General features: G+C 26.1%; 1 protein-coding gene across 1 annotated transcript in view; it reads right to left on the bottom strand.

The window, feature by feature from the left end:
• Positions 1 to 17,087, bottom strand: part of LOC107452080 (thymocyte selection-associated high mobility group box protein TOX) — a gene marked incomplete at its 5' end in the record, with an annotated part of 95,899 nt that extends 78,812 nt beyond the window's left edge. The window contains 1 exon segment of the mRNA XM_071179821.1: positions 16,711 to 17,087.
• Positions 17,088 to 17,708: the final 621 nt, after the last annotated feature.

The following is a 17,708-nucleotide window of genomic DNA, read 5'->3' as shown; positions in this document are numbered from 1 at the left end:
ATCTTTTTTTAGTTTGAATTTGTAATAAGTTTTCTTTAAAGAATACTCTTTTCATTTTGAATAAATTATATTTTCTAAATACGAACTTTTAAAAACAATTTAAGGAAGAAAGCATTAAAAAATCAAGTATAGAAAAGAGCAAAAAACATAAATTTAACTTCCATAACCTATTTTCATATTTCATTAAGGATAAAGATAATAAATACATTTTAATGATTACACAATTTAAGAAGTGTAATTTAGCTACCATTAGCTTAAATACAATATTTTTTTACATACATAAAATAGTTTATCATTAATCTATCATTACATCATTACTTGAAAATAAAGACTATTTTAAAATCGTTTCATAGTAAATATGTTTCGGAAAAAATATTATTTTGCCATTACTGAAACTCATTAGTTTCAAATGTTAAAGTTAACAAAAGTTTTCCTTATTTACATTTTCGTATCCAAGGAAATTCTCCATCTTTATAAAATATGATTTTTGGTGTGGTGACATGTGAGTAAAAATAATAAATAAGTAATAAAATAATAAATAAGTAATAATAAATAAGTAATACAAGGATGTGAGTAAAATAATAAAATAGTAAAATAAATAATAATTTGACGACGTCCCCCCTCCCCCTTTATTTATGACACATGGCTTACTGGAATATTATTGAATGTATATACGGATTAGCATTTGAGTTTTTTTTGTTTGTTTGCTTATTTTGAAATTTAGTAGAAATAGGTGAATAATGAATACCACTTTTGTTAAACGTAGTACAGTTTTATATTACCGTAAATAAGGAAAACTTTAACAACCAGGGCAATCTTGCCAGGTTTATAATGCATTATTTTTGGTTTAGAAACATGTGAACAAGCTATAAATAAACAATAAGGTGAAGTTGTCCTGATTTAAGACATACGGTTCAATAAAATATCATTAAATATATCACAAGTTGGTTTTAAGTTTTAAAATTACACGTTGGAAAAAAATTATGGTAAAAATACCACATTGTATGGTAATGACATTTCTGGTTAAAAAAGAAGCTATAATTCTGTCTAATAAAACCAAAATATACGCTATTTAAACCATTCCTTCGGTTTTCCTGCTCATACGGTAACGGTTAACCCAAAATTCTGGTTCTCAAAATTATAGTTCTTATTACCACACATTTAGTAAAAAATACGAACAGAAAAGTAAATTTAACCGAATAAATAGCTTTTTATGTCCAGCTCTAAGGTAAAATAAAATTACTAAATCATGATAAATTGCCAAATTTTACCACATTTACTAAATTTTATCACAAATTATAAAACTATATTTTATGGTTAATTTTATCAAAATCATAACCAAAGTGTTCCAATAAAAATTTTATGGTGTTACCATAGAGACAGAAACACGGTAAATTTTATCATAACTTGGTAGTTTCGACACTTCTATTTTCCTCAATGCAGAAATAGGTGGATTATAAATACCACTATTGTGAAATGTTATACAGTTTTACATTATCGTAAATAAGGAAAACTTTAACATCCATGGAAACATTTTCCAAGTTTAGTTATTAGTTTTGGTTTAGAAACATGAGGGCAAAATAATAAACAAACAATGTGGTGAAGTTGCCTTCATTTAAGACAAACGGTTAAATGAAATATTATTATACGTAACACAAATTGACTTTAAGGTTTGAAATTAACAAGAAATAATTAAATAAAACCACTATTCGTAAATGTAGTTAAATTTCATAGTATCTTAAATCAAGAAAACTTCGTCAGGTTTCAAAAATATGATGAGTTACAATAGTTACATGATAAAAGTTACATAAGTTTTTGACGTAGCGTGGTCTAATAAATAATACAATTTATAATTTCAGTTCAATTTTTACTTGAGATTATAAGTTGTATAGAGAGAACACATAAAACCAAATACAGAATATTAAATTAAAACCATGCTTTTTGTACTTATACAGGGGTGTGTTTAGAAGAAATTTGGGTCCGTTAACGGACCCTTCACAAAATATCTTTTCATAAAAACGGACCCTTCACAAAATATTTTAACTTAAAAACGGACCCTTCACAAAATGATTTTTCTTTTAATCGGACCCTTCACAAATTTGTTTATCTTCATTATTATTTTGTTAATCGAATAAACCCTTTCCAGGGCAGAAAACAAGAAAGATGGATGTAAACGAATTAAGTTTTGTCTTCGGCAGACGATTCTTCCATTATTCGTCCGAAATTAATATTCTGCGTTCAGCAGTATAGGCTAAATACCAAATATTTGTATGTTGCATCTCTAATTTAGAAGCAGCAATTGTTGTTTATTTTTTAAAATTTAATTTTTTTAATTATAATTTTACAGTGTTGAGCATAATCTTGTATGTCTTTGCAATTTAAAAACACCTTGAAAAAGTTTTTTTTTTTTGCAATAACGGACCCAATTTGCACAAATACCCTGGTTGAAAGAATGTGAGTAATGTTTTCCCAATTTCACGAAAAACGGACCTTTCCCAAAATGTCTTGACAGACCCCTGTTATAATAAATTAATATTTCATGCCAGAAGAATAAAAAAAATTCATTATAAGGTAACATCAGAAACAAAAAACGTTAAAGAATCCAATTTCATTTGAAAAAACGGAGAAAATGTTATCTTTAGAGAAGGGGGAAAACATTTTATTTCCGTATCGAAAGCAACATTAGTAAATAAAATGATGCCTGAGTCGAAATTTCTTAAACTGTTTCTAGTTTAAATGTAAATCGATGCCAATTTCGGAAGAGCAATTTAAGACAAGAATTCAGTGTTTTATGTCGCATGAAAAATGAAAAGATTTATAAAACTCACTCTTGTAAACAAATCGTTTTGCTAAATCTGGCGATCATCCAAATCGCTTAAAAGATGCGAAACAGAAACAAACTTTTAAAATAGATATAAATACACAAGCATATTTTAAAGAGAAAATTAGTTAATTTTATGCTTATTCAAGTTTCAATTTTAAGTAACAATTAAAACATTATAACGCTCTAAAGCTTGGATCCAGTTATTATTAAATATGATCTAGAATTCGATTGCAAATATTTTCATGGTAAGCGAGTGGATTTTAAACATTCTAAAGGATAATTTTTATAAATAAATATATTCATTAACTATTTAAATTGACCTGGAAGACCTTTTTGTCATTAAAATGCATGTTGGAACGTGTATTAGAAATTACAGTCTTGAATTTATTTAATGTTTTAAAGATAAAATTTATTTATAAACTATTTAAATTTGTATGGAACACGCTTCTGTTAATAAAACACGTGATAGAAAGTGTGTGAGAAATTATAGTCTCGAATTTATTTAATGTTTCAAAGATAATACTTATTTATTAAGTATTTAAATTTTAATAGAGAACGCTTTTATATTATAAAAATGCATGTTGAAACGTGCATTAGAAATTATAGACTTAAATTTATTTAATGTTTCAAAGATTATATTTATTTATGAACTATTTAAAATTATATCGACCTTGTTTTTATTATTCAAATGCTAATGAAACTTGCTTTAGCAACTATAGCCTTGAATTTATTTAATGTTTCAGAGATAATGTTTATGAAAAATTTAAATTTTTATCAAACACGTTTCTGTTATTAAAACGCACATTAGAACGTGTTTTAGAAATTATAGTCTTAAATTTATTTAATGTTTCAAAGATTATATTTATTTATGAACTATTTAAAATTATATCGAGCTTGTTTTTATTATTCAAATGCTAATGAAACGTGCTTTAGCAAATATAGCCTTGAATTTATTTAATGTTTCAGAGATAATGTTTATAAACTATTTAAATTTGTATCAAACACGTTTCTGTTATCAAAACGCACATTGGAACGTGTTTTAGAAATTATAGTCTTAAATTTATTTAATGTTTCAGAGATAATGTTCATGAACTATTTAAATTTGTATCAAATACGTTTCTGTTATCAAAACGCACATTGGAACTTGTTTTAGAAATTATAGTCTTAAATTTATTTAATGTTTCAGAGATAATGTTCATGAACTATTTAAATTTGTATCAAACACGTTTCTGTTATTAAAACGCACATTGGAACGTGTTTTAGAAATTATAGTCTTAAATTTATTTAATGTTTCAGAGATAATGTTTATGAACTATTTAAATTTGTATCAAGCACGTTTCTGTTATTAAAACGCACATTGGAATGTGTTTTAGAAATTATAGTCTTAAATTTATTTAATGTTTCAGAGATAATGTTCATGAACTATTTAAATTTGTATCAAACACGTTTCTGTTATCAAAACGCACATTGGAACTTGTTTTAGAAATTATAGACTTAAATTTATTTAATGTTTCAAACATAAAATTTATTTTTGAACTATTTAAATTTATGTAAAATACATTTTGTTATTAGAATGCATGAGGAAACGTATATTGGCAATGATAGTCCTAATTATAGTCGTGTAACGTATATTTGCAATGATAAAACATTTTATACTTGGGTAAGAGTTCTAAATGAGCAAAAAATTTATAAACAAATATCTTAGAAATGTACGTAACAGTAAAGTGCGGACATTTAAAAATACTATTAAAAAAATCAGGTACGATTTTCGAACTTACTTTACTGTATAATGTTTAAAATGTTAAATAAAATAGCTTAATCTAGATAGAGAAAAAAATATGGTAAGAATTGCCAAAATATGATAAAACTTATCGTGTTTCTGGCTTTATGGGAACACCAAAAAGCTCGATGTTTTTTACCGAAGGACTTTGATAAGGATTTTGGTAAAATTAACACTAAAATATAGTTTAATAATAAGTGATAAAATTTGGTAAATGTGGTAAAATTAATCCCATAAGAAAAACCCTATATAAAATATGTCGTGTTTGATACAAAACCATAAGAAAAATACATTTCATGTTTAAATATTTGAAGGTAAATAAAGGGATAAATGGTAAGTAATAAGCGATGTAATTTTCCAATATTTTCGCGATAGCACTTTATCATCAAGCAAGCATACAATTTAAATTTCGCCAATCGGCGACATATTCAACCGTTCTCGCTTCTAATCTCGCCGTAGCCCTAGAAAGGCAGATTACTCAATCTGCAAATCCAACATATAAATACTATCATCACATTACATTTCTATAATCTTATCAAAGGGACAATTTCAGTGCTCAGAGAGAGAGAGAAAGCACTCTCGAGGTTTGTTGGTTGAGAAAATATTGACCGAACATTGAGGAGGGGGGTGCGAGGGATGCTTTGAGGCGGAGTGGCCACTCCAGAAATCATGCGATAATAACAGATGTCAGAAAAGCAGGGTTTTCCTAGTGAGCCAAACGACAGCTGTGACCGCGCCATAAGAGAAAGCAACAGGTGATGTTTTATTGTGATTTTCGAGGCAGAACTTTCTCTTAAAAACACATTTCGTGTAAGAAGAATCTGATTTTTTATCGCTTTGTTTGCGTGTCTTACTAGTGAACTATCTGAAATACAACGACTATATATATATATATATATATATATAAGGAATTGTAAAAATCTATATTATAAAGCAGATGATAAACACAGAATATCGTCAAGCGCTTAGAATAACTTAGTAAACTTAGAATTAACCGAGTCAATAACTATTTAGAATTGAGCCAAGTACTAGATTTAGAATTAACTAACCAGTACTGAGTAAAATATACGAATTCGGTGAGTCGCGTTCGTCACTGGAAGTGGTTAAGAACGCGATTCGCGGTAATCACCTTATTTTATACTTTGGAAGCGTGTGACGCAATTCGCCAAGAGAGAAACGTATTTGATACTTCCATACCAAAAAAATTCCATCAAAAATCCAAAAACAATTTTTCTGACGAGTTTTTTAAAAATTGTTCTTAAGATCTAGTTTTGAAAAGTGTGAACCACAAGTTTGGCGAGTCGCTCGGTTCGGTGAATAATACACGGCCTCAGTGAGTCGCACGGTTCGGTGAGTTACACATGAGCTCAATAAGTCGCAACCCCACCAAATTCACATTTTTTGTTTTACATTGACTAGGACGCGATGTACCAAGGGGATGATAATTGTAACACATTCCATCAGAAGTCCCGATATAACCAAGTTTGGGTGACATTCTCCCAAAATTCTTGACCGCTAGAAAATGGCATATTTTGTAAATAAATTGTTATACTGTTGAAAATTAACAAATTTTCGTTAAGATATTTGAAATTTTTAAAAACAAATCAAAAAGTGTAAAAAAGAAGTCCTGCTATAACCAGGTTTGGATAATATTCTCCGAAACCCGTGATTGTCAGAAAATGGCATATTTTGCAAAAAAAATTTATTAGCTGTTAAAAATGAAAAATCAGAAAAAAATATTTTTGAGGATCGTTAAAAGTTAATGAAAAAATTTATAATTTTTTGCAAAGGTGTTCAGCGTCAAATATGAAAAGACATGGTCTCGAGAAAACGTAACATTAAAAAACAATGTATGATTAAATTAAATAATCAATTAATTGATTAAATTAAATATTAAATAATCAATTAATATCTAGAAAACAATTAATTAAATTAATAACTAAAAGTGCGAGCATATTATTTAAAGTATTACGAATTCCAAAAGTTCGAGATAAGAGTAGAAATATGGTAAACAGCGCCTCGAGACATGCATTTTTTGTTTTCTTATGATGCATATATTTATTTTTTATTTGTTCTAAGCTTAACTCGGGGCACAATGTTTGGTTAAAAATAAAATAATTTTAAAGTCATTATATCAACTTCTGTTAATTTTAATCATACATTTTCCGATTCAGTTCAATAAAATATCAATAAAAAATTGCTGGTAACACTTTTAATAGTAAACTTACTTATTGGGTAACATTTTTAATGTCTAAGGCTTAAATAATAGACTTATTTATTTATTTTTATCTTTGTAAAATTTAAAATTATATGATATTTTAAATATTTTTAAAGCTGCTAGAAGAATAAAAATTTACAGAACCTATGATAATGGAATTTTTTTTTTTGTATTAAAATAAAATTTTTTAGTCTTATGATCGAACATTATAATTAGAAAAATTCTTAAATTACTTTCAAATTTAAATCTGAAGTTTAGCTATATTAGTTTACGTTAAGTCAAAATCAAATTTTTATTATAATTAAAAAGTTCTATTTTAGTGGGGAAAAAAGAAACACTGAAACTTATTCTATGGGGAAAAAAAGAAAAAGAAAAGAAAAATATTCGTCATAAGATTAAACAAAGTCTTTTGTTCCGTACCTTATTAAAACCAAAATATATACCCCAGCCAAACAAATAACGATAATAATGACAAAAACATTTCTAGGAAGTAAATCTCAACCAATAAAAAATAAAATAATCAGCCAATGTTTCTGAAGAGATATTTAAAAAAAAAATTAAATTGAGAAAAAATAGTTTGCTTCAAGAATATTTTTAAGTTTTAAAATTAGGTAAATACATCCTCATAAGAAAAAATGTAATTATTATTATTCAAAAAAAAAAGAAACATATTTGGGTGGATAGGCCAGGAAATATACTCATTAATTAAAGTAAACATAATTTTAATCTTGCCTTCACAAATTTCGTTAATAAAAATCGTTATTTTATTTGATTACCAAATAAAGTAAAAATTATTCTAGAAATATTTAAAATTTTTATTTCTGTGACTGCCATCGTAATTAATATTTTTTTAAAAAAAAAATATCTCTCTTAGTTAGTGTCAACAAACCTTAATGATAGAAGAGTTGCCACAAGAAGAAATAAAGTAAAGTAGTAACTACGGTAAACATTAAAAGAAATCTTTTTCTTCAGAAACGCAGACGATAAAAATACCTCGTCTTCCATTTAATTTAATTTTACTTAATTGAAATTTACCTCTATGACATAGAGAGCGCTGGAATTTTCTTTCAAGTCTTACGTTATGTTCGAATCGGGTTTTTTTGTTTCTTTTTCTTAACCTTGTTAAATTGTAGTGGTATTTTTTTTTTCATTTTCTTTAAATCAGATATTTAAGAGCAAGTTAATAAGATTTTAAAAACTGTGTTCTATTTTTTAGACTTAATGAAACTTTTTATTATTTTCTAAACTGCTAATAAATTTTTTATACTTTGTTTTAAATGAAAATCACATATTTTAAGCCTTGCAATTAAACTTTAGAGGAATGTGTTTTTAAAAATAGAGTTTCTTAACCGAAATAGAAAATTTACTTTTAGTATAGAATAATTTTTCATATCGATTTCATTATGTGAAATTTTTTAATATTTATTTAGCTTATTTTAAATAAAGACTGGTAAAAAAAAATATCTGTATCGAATCTAAGTACTTTTCTTATGATCCTGTTGTATTTTTTCAGCATTTAACCCTTTGACGCAGAATTTTTATGATACATATTTTTCACACTTCTTTCATTACTTTGTATTAATTTAGGTCAAAATAAGTGAAAAATATTATATTTAGCATTTTATTGGTAATGAAATACAACAATTCTGCAAATGCAAAATTCATCGGGAATTAAAGGTAATTATTGAAAAAACAATTGAGTTCAGTTTAAAACTAAGAAAAAAGCTTGATTACAGCTTAAAAAAACTTCAAAATAACTCTCTTTTAAAATAAAATAAAAACAAGTAATCCATGAAATTATTTAAAATTATAAATAGACAAAGAAAAATAATAATGAGTATTTGAAGATAAGATAACTCTTCCATAATAGCCAAAAACATAGCTCATCTCAATAAAAGTCAGCCATGCATGAAAGGAGGATGCATTATTAAATACAGTTTTGTTCGTAAAAAAATGTAAATACAAACGAGTTAATGACGGAATAAACTGAAAGAAGCATAATTGCATTGTTTGAGGATGATGCGTAATTATATTTCAATCAGTCACCAGGAGACAGAAAATGTTCAACAACAAAATGGAACAATAGAACATATTCCACTTAATCGAACAACACTATAAGATCAAATAAATCAGTAAGCGGTTCAGTTATTTATGCAGGTCAAAGATTATTTCACTTTGTAATTCAATAAATGAAATAACTGAATAAATATTTTTAACGCAGTATTGCCTAAATCGAATTTTTCAATAATATTTCGTATCACCGAATTAAATATTAGTATACTTCAAATGCTCAGTAGTGCACCATTAATCATATAATCATACAATATTTTATAATAAAACTTTCTTCAAAATTTCGAAACATTATTTATGAAAAAAAATAGTTATTTCAAAATTCATAGTGTGGTTAAACACAATATTTTGCGAAGTTTAAATAATAATATATGCTTAAAATAAACTACGAGACTAGTGCAAGTGGATGACTGGAATTCAAAAATTTATATTTTCAAAACTATTTCACTAATAAAAAACACTAAAAAAAATAATCCATGAAAGTAATGAAAAAGATAAAAAAAAAATTTTCAGTTGTAGATATTTGATATATGACCTTTCAGTTTAAGGAAAAACATATAATATGTATTTGTTTCAAACATTTGGTGGATGAGAATGATTATTGATTCAATTTCATGACCGTAGTTGAACAGCCGACCCAATTTTGGATTTACGACTACTAATGTTCAACTCCGTAGCCTTGAAATTTTGAACCCAATCTAGAAGACAAGGGAACTCCTGGATCAAGTATTGGGAGAAATTTGCCTTCACGGAGGACTTTTTGATGGAATTAACGCGCATTTGCGTGACATGGAGAAGATTACCACGAAAATATTTTATAACTTAATGCTTATTAACACAACTATCAATTAAAAATACTTTGATTGAAATTTTGAATCGAATTTAAATCACGTGAGAACCAAATGATTGCTAATTGAAAATTCATTCTAGTAGTATTGCTGGCCTTATTTAGTAATTTTTGGTAAAACTTACATCTCTATCTAAATTCTTTTTTTTTTCTAGTATAAAATAATTATAAGTATGTTCATGTCGGGTATCTAGTCATTTTTGCCATTGATTACATCTCTATCAAAATTGTTTTTTCAATAAAATAATTATAGATACGCTTGTGTCGGGTATCTAGTCAGCTTTGATTACTGATTACATTTCTATTAAAATTGTTTTTTCTATTAAACAATTATAAATATGTTCGTGTCGGGTATCTAGTCAGCTTTGATTACTCCTTACATTTCTATTGAAATTGTTTTTTCCATTAAACAATAATAAATATGTTCGTGTCGGGTATCTAGTCAGCTTTGATTACTGATTACACTTCTATCAAAATTGTTTTTTCTATTAAACAATTATAAATATGTTCGTGTCGGGTATCTAGTCAGCTTTGCTATTGATTTTATGTCTATCAAAAATGTTATTCCATGAAACATTTATAAATATGTTTGATTTAGGTTTTTTTTTTATCTAAGTAGTTTTTTTTTACTTTATCATGTTCTAGAAGATGGACTTAGGACGCATCACCCGAAAAACGTGCAGATGTTTTTATGCATTTATACAAATTTCAAGCATCGGTAAATACAGCTGCTCAACTATGACAATTCCACCTGCAGAAACACTCATTAAATGGCGCCCACAAAAATATACTAGTTTTTTTTATTAGAATAAAAAAAAAATGGGAGTTTCGAAATAATATCTAATATTGTATTCTGTTCAATACAGGACATAAATTAGATATTTTTCACTTAAAATAATGTGATATATTTTTTTGTAACATAATCATGGCGTTATACAACACTTTCAATGTGCCTCTGGGTTTCTGGAAAGAAGAGTTTTTGAATTGAGGATAAGCGGTAAAAGTTGCTTTAAGTTTTGACATGGATGTTTTCCTTTAGAAACGAATGAACCAGACTTAGGAGGCATTATAGTACTTAACGTTTATACTGAATCAAATCCGAATTTATTCTCTAAGTTAAAAAGAAACAGATTTGATAATATTTTACGCACAGAGAAAAAACATTCCGATAAAATTACTCTACTGTACTTTAAGGACATTTTTGGTAAAAAAAAAAATTTCTGGGCAACGAAAATCATAATAAAGGGTATTTAAACGGTTTTATTGGTAATTTTTTCATTCATATGGTAACGATTTGCCGAAAATTCTGGTTTTCAAAATTATAATTCTTGTTATCACACATTTAGTAAAAAATACTAAACTGAAAATAAAATTTTACCGAATAGATTGTTTTTTTTTTTGTCATGCAAGGTATCATGCTAATATTATTAAATTTTTACTACATTCACAAAATTTATCACACATTATAAAATGAAAAAAATATGATACATGAAAAAAACATTACCAAAGCACTTTGGTAAAAATTACCGACATTTTTGGTGTTCTCGTAGAGCCAGAAATACGGTAAATTTTACCATATTTTTGTAGCCTTGGAAATACTTTTTTTTTCCGCAGTGAAGTGTTTTGAAACTTTTTTTGGGTGACATTTCATTTTTTTTCCTTTTCAGAATGGTGAATATTCGCTATGAGAGATTTGTCATGAAAGGCTTTAACGTCCTGTTCAGTGAAATATTTTTAAAAATCATTTGGAAAAATTTATCACATAAATACAGAAAAAAATAGTTCTATGTACTTCAGGAAACATAGCACAAAAATATGATTATTAGACATGATTATTAACAATATAATTATTAAAACAGATAATTTCATTTGCATTCTAAGAGCAAGTCGTTCGCTTATTTGATAACAATTAATCCAAGTAGACCATTAAAATTTGATATCGTGAATGTGAATGTGGCATCAAATCTATGAAAGTTTAACACCAAATCTACTATAATTTAGTATAGTCTATTGGTTGCAAATATTTAATTAAATTTATTTCAGGACATTACCTTAATTTTCTACGGAAACAGATTATTTCGTTATCCCTAGAGAATCTTAATCTAGTTACAGATAAATAGAAGTAGAATATAAAAAAGATTCCAAAAAATCGTGTAGTTTTTCAGAGTTCAAAATTTAAATTTTGAATAAAAAAAGAAGATAAATTTAGATACCCTTATATAAACTATAGTACAGTATTAATTTGACTATAGTAACTATAATAAACTATACTAAACTATAATAAACTATAGTACAGTTAAGCAAATTCATATTTCTCTTGAAAATAAAAATAAAGCAATCCATTTATTTTCAATGTTTCGACTTAACAGCATAAACCATAGTAATTAGTTCTGGTTAGATATTGGAACTTTACTACCATCATAAATCGTCTGGAAATATCAATATTTTACGATATATCTCGAATTATTTTCAAATAAACTAATTTGCAACATTTTTAACTCAAAAAATTTTTTTAAACACCAAATTAAAATTATCAACTTATACGATACAATTATATTGTAGAAATCGATAATACTCACGGTATCATTTTCTACATTTATCAAAATCGATAATGGTAGTGCTATTAACGTCATCAATAATTATTGTAAATTCGATATTTATCACAATCATGATATTTATTTATAATATAACGAGAGAATAGAATTTAAAATATTGTTATCGCGATTTAAAAAAAAAAAAATATATCCACGTTTCACAATTTCTCGATATATTGTTCTAGTATCATTGATACCATTGTCTACGGGCATAAAACACGGGCTCTTGACAGTTTTCATGCACAAAATAGGTTTTGCAATTTATAAATTTCATTTTACTAGAATTATTTTGCGTAAATTCATTTCAAGAGTTAAGAAATGTTGAATATTGTAGAAAATAATAAAACATTGAAAAAGAAAATTGAATAATAAAACATATCGCTGCACCAAAAAAGCTGAAATTGCTTATAACTTATTTGATTTTAAAAAAAATGGTTTAAAAGTTGTCTTCTGGAAATAGAGACAATAAGAAAAATATTTTTCGAAAACTAGTTTCGCCCTTATGGCTACTTGAATAGGAATATTAACTATATACATAAACGATTACTAAGTTCCACAATCATTTATTTCGACAAAATTAAAATGTGATGATTTTCGAGTTGTAACATTTAACTAAAATCGTATTTTGTAGAAGCATTTGTTTTAAATTTGTAAAGATATCTTTATTAAATTCTGGAACAACGTGGATGAAATCTATTTAAGAACAAATTATTGTTAAATTCTAATGTAAATTATTCAAGCGAAAAGAGAATTGTCAAATATAAAAATACTAAAAAAATTACATTAAAACACTCAGCAATGAGTTTTATATATAAATATAAAATTAAATATAAAATTTAAAAATATAAATTTTATATTTTTTCATTAATTGTTCAATAAGAAAATTAAATTTGTAATTTTTGATTAAACAAACGGTTTGCTGTTGTAAAACATTTTATTCAAAATATACAAAGATTAAAAAAAAATTAAGAAATAAATAAATTTAGTGTTAAAAATTAATCAAAACACAATAATGTAAAACAATTATAGTTTGGAAATAAAAAGACTATCATTTTATAAAATTGTTTTCTTCTTTTTCCTTTTTAATACTTCATTTATAAGTATTTTAAATATAAACTAATAAATTGTTAAAAACATTTTCCTACTTTTTCTCTTTAAATAACAATAAACTTAATTAAACTATTATCAATAATTTTCGTTAATCGGCATAACATACAACAAATAAATAAAAGAGGAGAAAATCATATTAATTGTACATTATTAAATTTATATTTTCTTTTATTTATTACCCTGTATTTGTATTCAATCTTGAACAAAGAAGGAAACATTTTTCTTGTATTCGAAAAAAAAAGTTGAATAATCGTAATAATTTGAAAATAATGTCGTACTGACAAATAATATTGGATTTAGTTCCCAAATACCAAAATTGTTTACACAAACTTTCACTATTTATAAATAGCATGTTTTCAATTAAATGCATAAAAAAAACTATTTTAATTTTCTGTGTAATTTTTATACTTATAATATTTTTTACAATCCATATTCCTGCCTCTAATTTTATAAAAGAAAATAATAAATTTTTTAGATCAATACTTATGTGAATGAAAAAATTTAAACTATGCGAAATTTTTGTATTTGGAAACACTCTTCATCAATTCAATCAAACACTTATTTTCGACTGGGGTTGAGATTTTGACATCAAAAACTTATTTTTAACATGGCACGTCAAAATTTTTTTGAAAAGTGTCAAAAATTATCATAAAAAGTAAATTTAATGTCAAAATAATTCAAAAGCACAATTGATTGATCATTCGTAATTTTATATGTATGTTTATAAATAAATACTTCATATTTATAACAGCTAATAATTATCCTTATATCAAAATTTTGGGTTTTTGACAATCGACAAAATAGTTAAAACCTGATAAAACCGCCAACTGTCAAAAACTTGCCAACACTGTTTTTTACTCTTAAAAATATTTATGAATTTTCTCAAATATATTTTTTTTCTGAAACACAAATTATTCTTGATATTAAAAAAAATAAATTACGATTTGAACGGAATTTTTCTTCTTAAGAATTTTGATCAGTATAGTTTTCTAGTAATAACTTTATTCTGGCAAAAAGCATTTACTTTATATTCAATCATTATAGCTTATCCTGGTTTTTCTTTAGCTTAATATCTTGCAATTTCAATCAGGGCATACAATTTTTAAACATCAAATAAAAGATAAATATTTTGTTGCCAGACACTCTACGTTACCTGGTGAAGTCGAGAAAAAACAAGATTTTTATTCGAATTGGTAATAAGTGTTTTTTTTAAATGCTTTAGCGAAAACAAATTTTAAACATTTTTCTCACTCTAAGAGAGAAAGAGATAGACAATTTGTGGCAATCTCTTTAAACATTCTTAATCCTCCCAGTCAGTGGCGTGCAGGGAGGAGGATAAATGTTGCTACGGTCCCAAGCCTCTAGCTAAAGGAGGCATTCGATCAATGAACAAGAACATTCGAGCAAAATGATGAATAAAGAATTAATTTCGAAAAATTTTAATAACGAAATTTTCGGTCATTAAAATTTAACTATTCTTTGTCTTTTAGGAAAAAAAAGTAAGAAGAATATTTTGACAGAAATAATTCATTGTATTAGTTTAGAATAATTAATGTTTATAATACGTATGAATGAATTCAAAATATGGATTAAAATTATTTTAATTTTCGTACATGTAGTGTTTACTTTCCAATTATCAGTGGCAATATAATAAAGAAATTCTCCCTGAACATGCAAACAACACTGCGCGAGCCTGATTACAGAAAACATTCGGATATTTTGGCACAAAAAAGGAAAAAAAAACCTCCTTCCTTTGAAACTGAATTCGACCATCTTTAGACATTTTCATTAAATTATTCTTATACTTAAAAATTAACATCGGATTTACTTTTACTTAAAAATGTTTTCTTAAAAGGCGTATGAGCATGCAACATGTATTTGTTTTTAATCCGTGGGATCAGTAATTGAAAAAATGCAGAGACGCGATGGACTTACTAACTTAGAAAAAGAAATCCTCTCTTTATCACATTCGTCATACAGTTTAAAGTATTATTTTTTTACTCATTACTAAATGAATGAATGTACAGTAGGAAATATTCATGAGGTTTTATAAAAGTAAATGAAAATTAAAAAGATCAACTCTTAAAATCACATGATTTAAAATTGCACATTGATTTTTTTTAAACAGAAAAATAGTCTAATTTAATATAAGCTTAAATACATAGACAAACTCTAAATTATGATAAGCAGTAATTATGTATGAAGTTTCGCATACAATCATAATAAGTTGATTCTTATAAATGCATATTTTAAATATATATTCGTTTTAAAAGAATTGAAATAAAATTTTACGAGGATATGAGTTTAAATGCATATATTACAAATGTATGACTTTTCACCACCTAATTACTAAAATTACTTTTCTGAAGAAGTCAAAGTTTAAATTTAAAGTTTGCAATTTCATTTAAAAGTTTGCTATTAATGCATTTCATTTTAGCTTACTTGTGAAAACATCTAAAATTATTATTTAAAACCTCAGTTGACTTTCCTATTTTCTCTTTAATTATATACTTTAGTTACGAGAATATTTAAAGCAATTTAAAAATAGAAATAAGTTTAAGCATTTAAAAATATTATTTGAAAATTGTTTGCATATACCTTATAGTTTCTAGAGTTAAAACTCCTGTTATAACGGATTTTTGAGGTAAAGATGATAAATGGAGTTGTTAATGATTTACTAAATGTCATTATCTCAAAATTAAGAATTTTTGATATAGTGATTTCAAGTTTTTTTTTAAAATAAATAAATAATAATAAGTACTTTTCTATGCCGTTTAAAATCTTCGCTGTATTTTTAATAGAATATTTTTCTTATTAAAAAAAGCTTTAAAATTACTATGAAATATTTAAGATTTGGAATACCAAAGTATTCTTAAAACAGTTCATAAAAAATTCAATGAACGGTTTTAAACAATGTAATAAAGAAATTAAAATAATCACGTTTGATTTTAAAAACATTTCATGTCCAATAAAAACAAAATCTTGATTTTAGATCTAGTCACTTAGAGTTTCTGATATGTTTTCCTCGGATTTATACATTGTATTTTTCTAAACATTCTGATTCAAGCAGAATGATGACAATATATCTTTTTAATTTTTCAGACTAGTATCCGCCGATAATTTTTTAATATGAAATCTTTCACTTATGTAATAAATATTGCAATTAAAAACGCAATTACCGTAAATGAAAAAATAAATGCAAGAACTTAAATAATTTTTTTTCTAATAAATTTATATAAATTAAAAAATATTAAAATGGTTTCTTACCTTTTTCAGATTTCTAAAGATTATTTTAAATTTCCAGCAATTAACTGTTTTCCATATTTTCCAAAATCCTCTTCTCCATTTAAAAATGAAAAAACAATTTTTTTTTTTTTTTAAACACCACACCAAATTTCGTAACAGCGTCACAAGTTTACGAACTCCGCTAGCTCCGATAGGGGTAGGGAGCCGGGAGAACACGCTACGACTTAAAACTCTCTACAAAGTCACGATCATTCCGGGATTTTCTCCGCCAAAAGGCGCAACAAATTTTTTCACTTTAATAAAATTTAGATACTTCTTCTCCGGATAAATGATGAAGATATAAACTGTTAGATTGTCATTAATAAACATATAAAGCACATTGTTTATTTTTCTTTGGGTAAAAAAAAGTTAATATAAAAAAGCAATTATATCATCTTTTTCTGCCAAGACAATTCAGAATTTTCCCCTCATCAAAATAAGGAAAAGAGCACTTATCCACTCATATTCGAACCTATCTCCGTTCTGCCGAGTTTAAGTGAATTTCATATTGACGATGAGGGTTGCTGGAGCTTATTGAAAGCGCCAATTATCGCCAACAGCGGGAAAATAACGGGTTCTTTCCGACGTTTTCCCGATGAGATGTTCCGTTTTATCCCTACGCGGGGATTTGGAAAAATCCCCAAATCAATAGATTTAAAAAAGGTTTTTACGGGAGGAAAGGAGGAAAACGATTTGCTTTCGGGGATTGGCGAAGAATAGCTTGCTGCTACGTTGTAAGGCCCATTGTTCGACTTTATTTAGTGTAATGGGATAGCGTTTTTTTTTATATATGTATACTTAAACACAGAGAACCCCCCTTTTGAATGTTGAATTAGCGAAGTATGTTTATCGAATTGTTTAACGTACTGAAATGGTTTAACAAGAGACTATGAAAAGATTTAAATGCACTTAGATGCATTTTTCTCTCCTAAATACTACTTGTTTTCTTTAACAATATTATCATTGATTTTCAAAATAAT

Source organism: Parasteatoda tepidariorum, chromosome 4 (assembly GCF_043381705.1).
Source record: "Parasteatoda tepidariorum isolate YZ-2023 chromosome 4, CAS_Ptep_4.0, whole genome shotgun sequence".
In the NCBI taxonomy this organism is placed as follows: Eukaryota; Metazoa; Arthropoda; class Arachnida; order Araneae; family Theridiidae; genus Parasteatoda; species Parasteatoda tepidariorum.
This window is presented reverse-complemented; position numbering and strand designations above follow the sequence as displayed.